General features: G+C 45.5%; 1 long non-coding RNA gene and 1 pseudogene across 2 annotated transcripts; one reads left to right on the top strand and one right to left on the bottom strand.

Annotated features, from left to right (window-relative positions):
• Positions 1-6,247: 6,247 nt before the first annotated feature.
• LOC148028599 (uncharacterized) lies at positions 6,248-7,793 on the top strand. The gene is made up of 3 exons (XR_015692511.1): positions 6,248-6,594; positions 6,686-6,755; positions 6,878-7,793. It is a non-coding gene; the product is annotated as an uncharacterized LOC148028599 (long non-coding RNA).
• An 871-nt stretch (positions 7,794-8,664) lies between these two features.
• LOC148028598 (uncharacterized) lies at positions 8,665-12,514 on the bottom strand (annotated as a pseudogene). Its single transcript, XR_015692509.1, has 3 exons — positions 11,462-12,514; positions 11,270-11,368; positions 8,665-10,860 (listed from the first exon to the last, which is right to left on the bottom strand). The product of XR_015692509.1 is annotated as an uncharacterized LOC148028598 (transcript).
• Positions 12,515-13,551: the final 1,037 nt, after the last annotated feature.

The following is a 13,551-nucleotide window of genomic DNA, read 5'->3' as shown; positions in this document are numbered from 1 at the left end:
TGACCAGCACTTCGCGATCTCCCCGTAGCTCCCTCTCTCTTGCTCTCTCCCTGGCTCTCAAGCTCACTCTCTTCTCAGAAGGCAGAATGTCAAATGTGGTGTTCCCTGGCTCTCTAGGCCCCTTATTACCCCATCCTAGACTGCTGTAAACTCAAGAATTAATCCTGCACACTCTTCCAACCAGAAGTCTGAATTTGTGCCCGTATTTCCCTGTCTCCAGTAGCAGCAAAACCCTTTTGTTTTCCTTCTTTTCCTATCCTAATCTCTAATACCAGTTGAAAGGTGAGAAGGATCAAAGCTGGCACTCGAGAGCTATGGTGGGAGAGCAAGAGCAAGAAAGAGAGAGACAAGAAATGGGAACTCCAACAGTCACAATGTGTGACCGGGCCTTCCTTTATTCAAACTGTCACTAAAAGAATAAAGAATAGAGTGAACGGTGACGAGCACCCGCCACCTGCAGTGTGCAGTGGTGGTGACTATCAGTGTAGTAATACACGGGCGGCTAGGCGAAGGCACCTTTACCCCCAACAAGATGTACAAAATCAGTCTAGTGCTCATGGTTTATTCCAGGAGCCACTCCAACTTTGCCATACAGCTACAGATCTGGCTGAATACTTAGAATTCATGTTCCCATATTGGTCAAAGAAAGATTACCGAGTTGCTTTTGATGAGATTGATGAATATGATCTTGCCCATAGACAATGGCAAAGAGAAGCAAACAAGGTTCTGGATCAAATGTCTCTGTGTATTGACCCAGAGAACAAGCACAAAGATGAGTTCACCCGACATGTAGAAGGACGACTAGATTCCAAATTCATGGATGAAAGTGTAAAATAACACCCGCCACATTATCCCCCAATAGAGCTTCCTGCTTGGTATTACCATGACCAAGCCTTTTTCCAAATAAATGATGCATATACACTCACCTCATCAGATGAGGATGGCAATAGTGTGATTGAAGAGGACTTTGTCCCTATCAATCTACATAGATCTCAAACTTCCCCTACTTTAGTGCTCCATGCTCAAATGAATGCACACCATGTAAGTAAAAAGTCTTCAAAATAATCTCTTGTTAATACTTCTCTTCTTGTAAATGCTACAACTATTGCTTCCACATCAAAACCCTCCTATAATAGTTTCTATAAAAAGATAGGAGTACTAGAAAAGGTGGGATATTCCCCCATATGTATTGGGGGTAAAGGCGCCTCTGCCTAGCTGCCCATGTATTACTACAATTACAGTCACCACCACTGCACACTGTAGGTGACGGGCGCCCGTCTCACCATCACTTTATTATTTATTCTTTTAGTGACAGTTTGAATAAAGGAAGGCCTGGTCACACATTGTGAATGTTGGAGTTCCCATTTCTAGTCTCTCTTTTTCTTGCTCTTGCTCTCCCGCCATAGCTCTCGAGTCCAACCTTCGATCCATCGCTCCCTTTCAACTGGTATCAGAGCTTTGCTTTTCGACTCTTGAGCTTGGTTCATGGCATTCACAGCATCCCATCGACTCCCTATTTGCATTGGGTCTCTTTCCCGGCAACCATATCCAACTCCTTCAAGCTCCCGTCATTCCTCGGCTTCCCGAGCACCTTCTCGATATTGTTGGGCGCATTCAGGGCATTAGATCAAAGGTATTTGATCATTTTCTTTAGGGTTTACTTTAGTTCTCAGGTCTCACAGGCTGTAAACAAGATTGGGGTAGCCACCATTGAAGCTCCCTTGCTTCATATCTCACTTGCCTTTGAACAAGACTTGTTGGAGCTTGTTTGAGGCCTTCCTTGGCTTTAACTGGTCCCCTCCAAAGCTTGGCCACCATTTTTTGCAGCCCCAGGACCAGCATTTATTGTTGGCGGAATCACGCAGCCCTCCCATATATGTCTTCAGCATTGATAGTCACAACAACAGCTCTCCCCCTCCATTGGCACTTAGAAAGGCTCCATTTCAGGCATATGAACATGCTTTGATGCTTGGTTTTGATGGTTGATGTGTTGGCATAGCATTTGGACTGATTTAACACTGTTTTGGGACTGTCATAACAGTCCACAGGTAGTTTATGATAGTGTTACACTGACATTTGATACTACAGCTTGTTTGGCATTGTCATTTGATACCCAGTTGGTCCCGTTTGAGCCAGTTCCATGCTATACTGAAGAACCTGACTTTGCAGGATATCACCTTTGGAGAGGAAGTAACTCCTCTTTTCTTGCTTGGGACTCTGAATGAGTCATGGGATGTATTCCACACTGCCCTATGTGCCTCTAGTGCTACTCTGAAACTGAATGATGTTGAGAGTGCTCTTCTGCAGGAATAGGTTAATCGCAAAAACTTGGATGCCTCTCGTGTTTCACATGCTTTGACAGTTAGAGGCAAGAATGACAGGAATGATCGTGGTAATAATGTGGCCGTGACTCGCAGAAGGGTCGGTCTAAATCTCGTGGAAAGTCGTGTAGTAAGTCGCGTGGGCGCAATGCTAATGCCACTTGTCATCATTGTGGAAAAAAGGGCCATATCAGACCACAGTGTCATGAGTTGCGCAATGAGAAGCGCAAGGATAAGGGCAAAGAGAAAGTGCAGGAGAAGTCCTCTGATTGTAGCATAGTGCCTGCAAAGTCCAGCGTCAAGATTGAAGAAATTAATGTCATGCAGACCGAGGATTCTGATGGTAGTGATGAGTCCATACTTGCAGCTAGTTCTTCTGATGCTTCACACTTGACTGAGACACCTAGTATGTATGCACAGTGCTGATTATTGGATTCAGGTGCGTCCTTCCATGTGACACCTTACCGTGAGTGGTTTCACTCTTACCGTACTGTATCTGGATCAGTCAGACTTGGAGATGACAGGTCTCTTGATATTGTGGGCTGTGGAGATATTCAGTTGCAGTTTTCCACTGGCAGTTCCTTTTTGCTCAGGGATGTACGTCATGTACCTGCGCTTACGCGCAGTCTTATGTCTACAGGACAGTTGGATGATGCAGAGTTTCATGTCTGTTTTGGGGATTCTGCCTGGAAGATTACCAAAGGCAAACTTGTGCTTGCTAGAGGCGCCAAGGCTGGCAACCTCTATCCTCTTGTTGTATCTGGGTCTTCTGTAGACCATGTTTTGGCAGTGGGCTCTATCCCACATGTATCACTTTGGCATGCCCGTTTGGGGCATATGTCTTTGAAGGGAATGAAAATGTTATCTGGTTTGCAGTATCTTCCGCCTTTGGACTATGTACGTTTTGACTCGTGTAATCATTGTCTTTATGGTAAGCAGAATAGGTCTACGTATAAGAAATCGGGTAGGCCATGCATGAGTGAGCCCTTGGCTTTGGTGCATTCAGATGTTTGTGGGCCCATGCCGTGTATGTCTATGGGTGGCGCGAAGTACTAGTGCTTTATTACCTTCATTGATGATTTTTCTAGGAAAGTGTGGGCTTATTCCATAAAGCAAAAGTCCGATGTCTTGGTAGTCTTTCAGCGTTGGCTTGCTCTTGTTGAAAACTAGACTGGGTGTAGGCTGAAATGCCTTAGGACTGACAATGGGGGAGAATATGTCTCACGTGCTTTTGAGCAGTTTTGTGATGACAGGGGTATTAAGTGTCAGTTGACTGCCCCTTACACCCCCGCCTAGAATGGTTTGGCTGAGCGCATGAACAAGACTATTCAGGAGCGTGTCCGCTCTATGCTTAGCCATGCAGGCCTACCACAGAGCTTTTGGGCTGAGGCAGTTAGTACGGTAGTGCATGTCATAAACCGATCGCCTTCTAGTGGATTGGATTTCCAGGTTGCAGAGGAAGTTTGGGCTGGTAAGCCACCCTCTTATGCGCATCTCCGTGTCTTTGGATGTGAGGCATTCTGCCATGTGCCCAAGGACAAGAGGAGTAAGTTGGATCCAAAGAGCATTAAATGCATCTTTCTTGGTTATGGTGATTCAGGAGAGATGGGCTATCGCTTATGGGATCCGCAGGCGCGAAAAATAGTACGCAGCCATGATGTAGTCTTCCATGAAGACAAGATGCACAGGCAGCCTGAGAAAGTGGTTGAGATCCGCAGAGTGATCTTTCAGGAGGAGCCTAGAGCTCCTTCACAGCCAGTTGGACAGCCTACAACTGCAGCAGATGCTCATGGTCAGGGTGTTGGACAGGCAGCTGGGCAGGCAGCAGAGCCTGCAGTGAGACGATCTGCTAGAGACAAACGTCCACCTGATAGATTTCAACCCTCTATGCATTATATTTTGGTTATAGATGCATGAGAGCCTTTCACTTATGATGAGGCTATGCGCAGGGGTGACAGTCACTCCTGGGAGAGGGCTATGCAGTCTGAGATCGACTCCTTGCATAAGAATGAGACTTGGGATTTGGTTGCCTTGCCTAAGGGCAAGAAGACTTTGCCATGCAAGTGGGTGTACAAGTTGAAAAGTACCCCTGGACACCCCAAGCCGACATACAAGGCTAGATTGGTAGCAAAGGGTTTTAAGCAGGAGCATGGTGTAGACTTTGGTCTTTTCTCCTGTGGTTAAGATGACCACCCTGCGCTTGGTCTTGGCTTTGGTTGCTCAACTTGACTTAGATCTATATCAGATGGATGTCAAGACGGCTTTCTTACATGGGGACTTGCATGATGAGATCTATATGGAGCAGCCTAAGGGCTTTGCAGAACCTGGCAGGGAGCACCTAGTGTGCAAGTTGAAGAAAAGTCTTTATGGCTTGAAGCAGGCACCTAGGGAATGGTATCATAAGTTTGATGCCTTTATGCAGTCACAGGGCTACAGCATGAGTGCTATGGATCCGTGTCTTTACAGAAGAAAGCCCGTGATGGTTCATTGCTTATTTTGGTACTCTATGTGGATGATATGCTGATAGCAGGGAAAGCTCATGATGAGCTAGATGCTCTTAAATCTCAGCTGAAGAAGAGCTTTGAGATGAAGGATTTGGGACAGGCCTCTCACATACTTGGTATGCGCATTAGACGTGACAGGCATCAGGGACTCCTCTACTTGTCACAGAGGGAGTATATTCATAAAGTCCTTGAGTGCTTCCGCATGTAGGACGTAAAGCCTATTGGCTGTCCATTGCCTTATTATGTCAAGGTATCACAGGCCGATTGTCCGCAGACAGATGAGCAGAGGGTCGAGACAGATCCCTTATGCTTCAGCCGTGAGCAGTTTGATGTATGCCATGATAGCCACTCGTCCAGATATTGCCTTTACAGTTGGTGTTGTGGCACGTTATATGGCTACACCTGGTAGGAAACATTGGGATGCCGTGAAGGGTATCGTGAAGTACCTGAAGGGCACAACAGATATGTGTATTTGCTATGGCAGCCAGGATACAGGAGTCGTGGGGTACACTGACTCCGATTATTGTATAACTTTGCTTGCAATCAAAGAAATCTCAGTTCTTCTCTAATTTGTTGTGTACTTCTAGATTCGACACTTTGTAAAGTTTACAATACACCATTCCCCTTGTTGCTTTGGTTCTAGAAAAAGATTAAGAGTCAAGATGGAATGCTTCACTTGTTGCTTGGGTTTCTTTATCGTATTTGCAAGTGGTTCCATCACACTACCTAATATCAAACTTGGATGGTTATGGGATCACCATTGGTATAAATTGTATCACTATCTTTGCTTTTAGGTCTATCATCTTGGGTGCTTGTTTTGTACAAGATTCATTGTACATATCACAAAGCTTTGATATCCCATCTACATACCTAGCAACTTGTTGAAGCTTCTCATATGTTGTAGGGTTCTTTCCAAGCACTTTCCTTCATTGCATCAAGTAATAGCCTCCATTAAATAGCTTTCCATTCATTGCCGCAAGTTGTAGAGTCATATAACTACAGCTACTATGGTTCCTTGTGGAGGTGAATCCCACACATCTCGAAAGCGACTTTTAAAAATCTTGAACGGATTTATCTATCCTTTCTTGGAAACTTTAGATAGTAACAAAAGTATTTCTCCCTCGAGAACTAATTGGAAGCACGAGTTGGAGAGCAAATTACATGTAGCATGAGAAAGAAGAGGAGTTTCACTCAATTCCACAAAAGACCAAGGTTTCATGAAAAATGGGTTGCAAATTTTTGAAAACCACCTTCAAGATTTGAAATAGAAGACTTAAAACTTTCAAACTTCAGAAAAATGTTCGTTATAAAGCGGCAAATATATATAATTTGACTGAAAAATCACCCCAAAATTAGTTAAAGGTTTTTATATTTGTTAACAAAAATGTAGGAGAGTCGAGACCTGACCAGGGCTGTCCCTCATGTGGCCTGCATGAAGGACAGTCGTGTGTGTGGCGTGTGCATGAAGGCCAAGAGGACAGTTGAGGTCACGACCGAAGATCCGCCCGGATGCCGCGAAGCCCTGAGGGCAGGAAGCGATGGGGCTATGGAAGTCGAATCTTATGTCACCCATGTGAAGAAGCGTCGGGATGTGCTAGCTGTTGTGTAGGCATTTGCATCGGATATTCTCAAGGTCAATGAAGCCAAACACAAAGCTCTTCTCTCTGATAACAAGCGGACTGGCCGAGTCGAAATGGGGTTGCCAATGGAGTCAGTATGTCAGCGTCGTTTTGATTTCTCTTCTGCTGGACTTTGCTTCTTCTTTGTGGGTAAGATGCCTTCTCATGAAGAGTTGACACTTTTGTGAAAATGCCCTGTTTGAGTATCATTTCCAAACCTTCATACTGGTTTTCAAATCAGAGATCCATGCCATTGCTGCAACTCTTGGGAAGGTATTATATGTGCCCCCTTTTATCCACCAATCCTAAAGGTGAGCACAAGGCATGATGTATATCGTGGAGCAGACATCTTGAGCCTCCTAAAGTTTTCCTTATATTTGCAAAGTTTTGTTAGCTAACTTCCCTGATGCCTGCTATTTGTGTCACCCATCAGGTCATTTTGCTAGAGCCTCTTGCTGGCAGAAGCAATACGAGGATACCCCAAAGACCCATCCGATCAGCTAACAAGGAAGACCCTAAAGCTAACAAAAGAGCTGTCCGCACTAAAACCAAGGAGAATAAGGTGCATTCTGTCAGATTGGGTAATACTACAGAGAAGGCTGGCTCTCCGTCCAACGTGAGCCAGGAGAAGGCACAAATGGTCACAATGGTGGAAGAGTTTTGTAAGATATTGAACCAAACAAGCCGAGAAGTGCTAGGGAGGGTCCTATAAACGAAGGAAGGCAGAATCAAGGTGCAAAAACAAGGGAAGTATATTTCAATTAAGAAGCTTGCTACGGGAGCACAACCTTTCACTAATATTTACGCCCCCTAGCAAATATTGATAGCGCTGTATTTCATTTCAATGGATAAGGGTCACAAGGGGTTTGTGCACTAGGGAGAGACAAGCCGAATCGAGGGCCCTCATCAAATGCAGCAAACCAGACTTAGTGGATGTTCAAGAGGTTAAACTGGGTTCTGAGAAAGAGCCTTTCACCTTGCCGATGAATCCTTCAAGTGCTACTCAATCTACGCACCCAATAGCTCCCACATGTGAACTGACACAAGGAGGTGGTGGCACGTGTGGCATGGGATGCCGCCATGTTCTTTGGTGATGGAAATATGACGTTCGATCCTGCAGATCATTCTCATGCTACTCGCAATATGATTGATTGTGAAAGAGAGGTTTAGGAAGCTTTTAGCACTCGGCTAAATTTGGTAGATGTAGCATCGCTTATGTGGTTTTTGTTTGAGGATCTTAAGTTCTTGGAAGGTGTAAAGAAAGCCTGGCTCCCCATTGCTAAAGCTGTTAACCCCTCAGTAGCCTGGGAAAGGAGCATGCAAAAGGTCACTAACGTCTACAAGAGATATGGGAGAAGTCAAGCTCAATTGAGCAATGGCAATCTGATTCAGCTCAACAATTTCAAAGCAGTATTCATACTTCTCTTCTTCTCCTGCCCAGTGATGGTGCATTGCTTTCTCTTGCAAGACATTCAGAATTTTGTTAAGGGATAGGGAGTTTTATAGAGTTTCAAGTCTTAAGGTGCAAAAGAGAGCTCGGGGTCTTTTTATGAAGGAAGCCCCTACCCCTTTCTTCCTCCTTGGCCTCAGGGAAGTAAAAGAGAGAGACAATGGTCATGTTTGAGGATGAGCACGGGAATGAGGTGTTTCATGAAGGTGGAATCTCCGCCATCTTTAAATCATTCTTCAGAGGAGCATTTGGCAGGGTTGTTCCCTTGCTGCATTGTTGTTTAGTATTGTCACCCATCCTTTACTACCCAAATATTGATTTGGCAATCAGAAGAGGTACAATCAAACACTTGGTTCTCCCTGATGATGGACAGTATCTGTGTGCTCAATTGAATTGTTTGCGGATGACAACTATAATATATTTGAAGTGGATGAAGACTGTGCCCGGAAGCTTCTTGGGATCTATGATGAATTCGCCTACTTCTCAGGCTTTAGAATTAGTAAGCCCAAATTTGAGCTGCTTTACCTCTCTTGGGATGAGAGTCTGGAGTGCTTGGATTGCATTTTCTTCAGACTAATCTGAATGTTCCAAATCCAATATCTCACCACATGGTGGTGTCCAGTGTGTGTAGTGAGATCAACATCTTTTGGCAACAAAGATAAGAATGGTATAATAATACTCCATGCCAAGCATAACCAATTTTCCAAGCCACAGTCCAAAGAGGCCCCTTCGATGACAGTAGACTACCACCAAAATCAAGACAAGTAACATAGGTGCCCACAGGCCACTGTCAACATATGGAAGCAACTTATACATGTCTATCTAGACAGCTATAGCTGACTAGAGCTGAGTAATGGCAAGCAAACAAAGCCACCATAGTGCATGCAAGCAGAGGATACATTTGAATACATTTGGCAGACAAGGGGCAGTTGAGATAAGAACTGCAAAAACAAATACTGGTAGACACCGTTAAAGATGATGTATCCATTGACACCATCTCAGAACGCTTGTCCAAAGCAAAAGTGCAGTTAAAGGCAATGCCTACTACTGTGGCCATGCTTACAAAAATGACATCTTATTGCAGGCTCTACCATGATACAAAGTACCCCAGTGCTGCCAAGTGTGTCCTTTACACAGGATTTACAATATACAACAAAAAGGCGTAATTCCCTTTATCCTTCCCTCCTGCCGCTCCTCAACCTGAAAGTAGCAACTGTCATCATGACTGTTGGTTGGCTATCCAAACTACACAAAGCCGTGTTACTTGGTCTTCATGAAGTAGCACTAGACATCACGACTGTTAGCTAGCTAAGAATGCTACTTGCTCCTCACTTTTGCCTGCTGACCTTCTAACTTTGCTTCCAAAAGCTTGCTTTTAGGCTGTTATCTTTGGTAATCTTTGGCATCTCATTTGAAGTTCTGGTAGCCCTTCCTGGGCTCCCTTGATCTTGGGAGGAATGGAACAGAGCCCATTGGTGAGAAGGGCTAGTGAAGTGAGAGTTCACTGGTTGCAGCATGTCAGGCCGGAGGAGGAGCTTAGAATCAACACTTGGTTCAAAAGTTGGGAGCCTAGAACCTGCATTGTTATCAAAAACATCTGAACCAGTGGCAGTTGCTTCATACTTCAAGCCATTGGAGAAACTGCCTTGCAGCTGATTTCTTCCAGCTTTGCGTCTTGATCCCGATATTAGAAGATGATGGGACTCCTCACCATCACTCTGCCATGGACTGTGGGTACCCTCCTTGTCCTCCAGTGAAAATCTCCTCTCCCCTATCCAATCCCGCAATTCACCCCTTTTGATGCTTCGATCTATCCACTGAGAATCTACTTGAGAGTCCATCCTTTCACTTGCTTCATCCAGACTCCCCTTCGGTCTCTCAAGTCCTGATCTGCCCTGTTGCCCAAGCCTGCTCATTCTTACAGCAGGTGAGATTCCCTTCTCCACTTGCCTAACCTCCTGATGGTTTGAAGTAGTGAGATTCTGTTGCTTTCCTTGTGTGCTTCCTTCCAAAGAGTCTTTGTTTAACTCAAAAGAATGGAACTCCTCATCAAGAGATCCTTCGTCGTCTCCAGGATGCAATTGGCTGGTCCTTTGAGCTTCACAGCCTACCCTTTTGTTTACAACTGTAGCAGTCTTTTCGGTCTGCATATTAGTACCTTCTTCATTTGGATTCCCTGTATCAGAAGTTCCTTTAGCCGCCACTTTGTTGCAACTTTCCTCCTCAAGAGATCGTTTAGCTTTCAGAAATGCCTCTAACTCACTCCTCAATCTATCCAGAGTGGCATTTTTCTCCTCCAGCTCCAATCGAGCTTCTGCAAGCTTCATTTGCACCCTCTCTTCTCGCCATACCTCTGCCATTTGAAGCATCTTCCGCTCTTCCTCTACCTCTTTCTTTACCTTGGCAGACTCGCGTTTTAACTCCTCAACTTGGGCCTTGTCTTCCCCAATCTCTCTTGCCAGTTCGTCACAAACGTCCTCCATCAGCTCCCGAGCTTTCTGCTCCCTCTCAAGATCCTGTAAAGCCTTTGCAAGTAACTTCTTCACTTCAGCAAGCTCTTTAGCCACCTTTTTGTGCTGCACCTCAAGCTTACGCTTCAATTTCTTCTCATCTTCAAGCTCTTCTCTGAGAGGTTTCAGAGCTAATCGAACAGCTTCCTGCTCCTGCTCCTGCCGCATGATTTTCTCATCAGCGAGCTGCTTTGTCAACCTCTCTATATCTGATCTATGTGACTTCTGTTCCAAGGTGAGCTCTTGTACACAAGCTACAGCATTTGCTAGGTCAGTCTTTAAAGTTGCCACCAAGGCTACATTGGAGTTATGCTGCTCTTCCAAGGCCCAAATTTGGTTAAGCACCTTGAGCAGTTCATTTGTTGTCCTAGGTTGGCAAGTGGCATCACCCACAATGGCCTCGCCATCAGCAATAGGTGCATGTGAGGTATTCTTAGTATTAATCTGACCTTCACCCTGATTCATCAGCAACCATTGTTAAAGATGCTACAAGAAACCAGGAAAAGTTGGGAGAAATAAGCAACAGAGAATGATGCAGAAACTATCCTTTCATGAATCTTCAGAACAATAACAGGTACAAGGCAACAGAAAATTTCCAACCCAGTGCCAAACTACTTCAACTTCATTTGGCAACACCACCTACACGAGGATCCATGGCTCTCTAACTATTTAACTTCACCACAACAGTTCATCAGCGGATGCAGAATACACAGAACCTTGCACTCCCATGCTGACCTACCAGTGAGAGTGCATTCTCGTACCAAATGGACCCTATGTAGAGACCCTTGACTGCTAGTGTATACAGTAATCCAAAGGCATTTTAAGTTGGAACTGGAATGATCAAGTAATATTAGGCGGAACATACCTTAATAGATGGCTTTGTGCTAGACCGCCCTGTGTGCTTCTCTAGCAACCTAAGCACATGCGAGTAAGCGGGATGCTGCTTCTTGGAGTTATCTCCACCCTGAGATTAGAACAGAGAAAAGGAAATCAGTAACTGTTGATTGTATGGATGACAATTTCAAAACGGTGCCAAAGCACCAATCTGACAGCACACCTTGTACTGAACAGAAGAGCGGCAGAGAGACCTCTGGCCAATAAGACTAGAAAGAGGAGACGTAGCAGAGTGCAGGGGAATACTACCCCTCTTGGGATTCTGTATTTCCTGAACCTGAGGCAGATGATCCTGTTTCAAGTCATGGGGTTCTTCAGTCGTTCTCACTCGATAGGCAGGGGTTCCCTGCAGCTCCCAAAGAGTCGCCGCAAGCTTCCGTGCAGAGACGGCGATGCAATGCCCTGCGCAGGCAACATTTGTGCGAGTCGATACAGCAGCCATGGCATCAAAGAAGGGATTCTCAGATATCTTCCAGCTGGGGACGGGGGTGCTGGGGCCACAACGCTGGGCAACAACTGATGTAATGAGAGCCCTCCTGAGCGGCAGGGGGGATCTGTCGAGCTTTCCCTTGGCTACCATGCCTGCGTTGGCACCAGCACCGTCACAATCACCATCACCCTCACCATGTTTAATCGGAGCAGTCTCTGCATGCTGTTTCTTTGTATAATCCTTGCGAATTCGGGCGTGCGCCTTCGAGGGCGGGTCAGGGGCATCGGCATCATCCTGCTGAGGCGGCTCCTGCTGGTCTTCCTGGTCAGGCTCCTCTGCGACGTAGGGAAGTCTGCGGTGATGCTGCTGCTGCGGCCGCTTAAGCCTGTGAGGCATAGTTCAAGAAGAGGCGACAGGGGTCATAGCCACAGGGGCCAATTGGTCTTAGGGAGAGATTGTCCCTGTAACTCCAGGGACCGATTGGTCTCAGGGTGAGATTGCCCCTGTAACTCCAACACAGACAGACGGACAGCGGACAGGACAGCGGACAGAGACAAGACACGGGTAGAGACAGAGACAGAGAGAGAGACGGACGGAGAGAGACACAAGCAGAGAGAGAGTGTGTGGGTGGGTGGGTGTCTGTGTGTGACTGTGTAGTGTGTGCGCGCGCGCGCCAGAGAGCGAGAGAGAGAGAGAGAAAGAGGAAGAGAGAGAGAGAGAGTCTGTGTGCAATGGCACAATTCGCCACAAGTCAGCCTGCGTGTGTGCCGGCGCCTTGAGCGGGAGCTCAGGATGCCACGTCACTGTCCCTTCTCTCGACCCCACGAATTCTTTACTCCCGAGTCCCGCCATCGATCCATCCATCCTTATTCTGAAAAACATCAATCAATCAATGAATCATTAATTCATGTCCCGTCCTCTCTCTCTCTCCCTCTCTCTCTCTCAAGACTCTCAGCTTCTCCGAAAACTATTATTAAATGTTGCTCCTACGAGTCCTAAATTATCCCCCACGGGCCACTGCCCAGGTTTCTTGCCCTTCTTTAGAGCATGTTCACTCGCAACTTACATGTATATCCTGCGGTCACTCGAGCTTGCCAACGTCCACAGTAAACCTCGCCTCTTCAAAGTTCAATAGAGATACATGAGTCATGACCTTGAAATGCGAAATTTGTATGCTTTTGTATCAATTCCTATGTATTTCAAACTTTGATTGGCTTGGAGAGTTTGGCCTATAATGGACCCTATGTGCAATTCGAAACCAGGGCAAGAACTAGTTTTGCCAATGTGCAAGTTCTCATATCTCCTTGAGTTGCAACCAATTTCAAACCTAAACCCGATTGGTCCATGGGTGGGAGCATGGTCTAGAGCGGTTGAGAACCACCTCATTGCAAGAGAAGTCTAAAAATTGTTGTTCACCTACTTTTTGAGGTCATCAAATTTGCTCCTCACAATATGTAATATTCTAGACAACTTGTGTCATTATGGGAACAAGTTTTCTTGGGTTTCCACTCAATGGTGGAGAAGTTCTAAACTTACTTAAAAACAAAATATTAGATGTTTCAAAAACCCCTTAAAGGAGTGATCAATCTTGTTCTTTATTAGCATGCAAAACTTAGGGTCCCTACTTGCCCCAAATGGAGAAATCTCTTAATTCACACCATAGAATTCTCTAAGAAACTTTTCAAGCAAAAATGAGTGTCTCATTTAATTAGGCAAATCTAGGAAGCATGATAGAGACATAAGCCCCTTATCAAAATATTTAAGCCAACTTCGAAGATGACCTCACACTCCATATGGCTCACCTTCACAATAAGACCTATCAA

The sequence above is a fragment of the Lygodium microphyllum genome, chromosome 11 (assembly GCF_053477565.2).
Source record: "Lygodium microphyllum isolate KBCC chromosome 11, Lygodium_microphyllum_v1.1.10, whole genome shotgun sequence".
NCBI lineage: Eukaryota > Viridiplantae > Streptophyta > Polypodiopsida > Schizaeales > Lygodiaceae > Lygodium > Lygodium microphyllum.
This window is presented reverse-complemented; position numbering and strand designations above follow the sequence as displayed.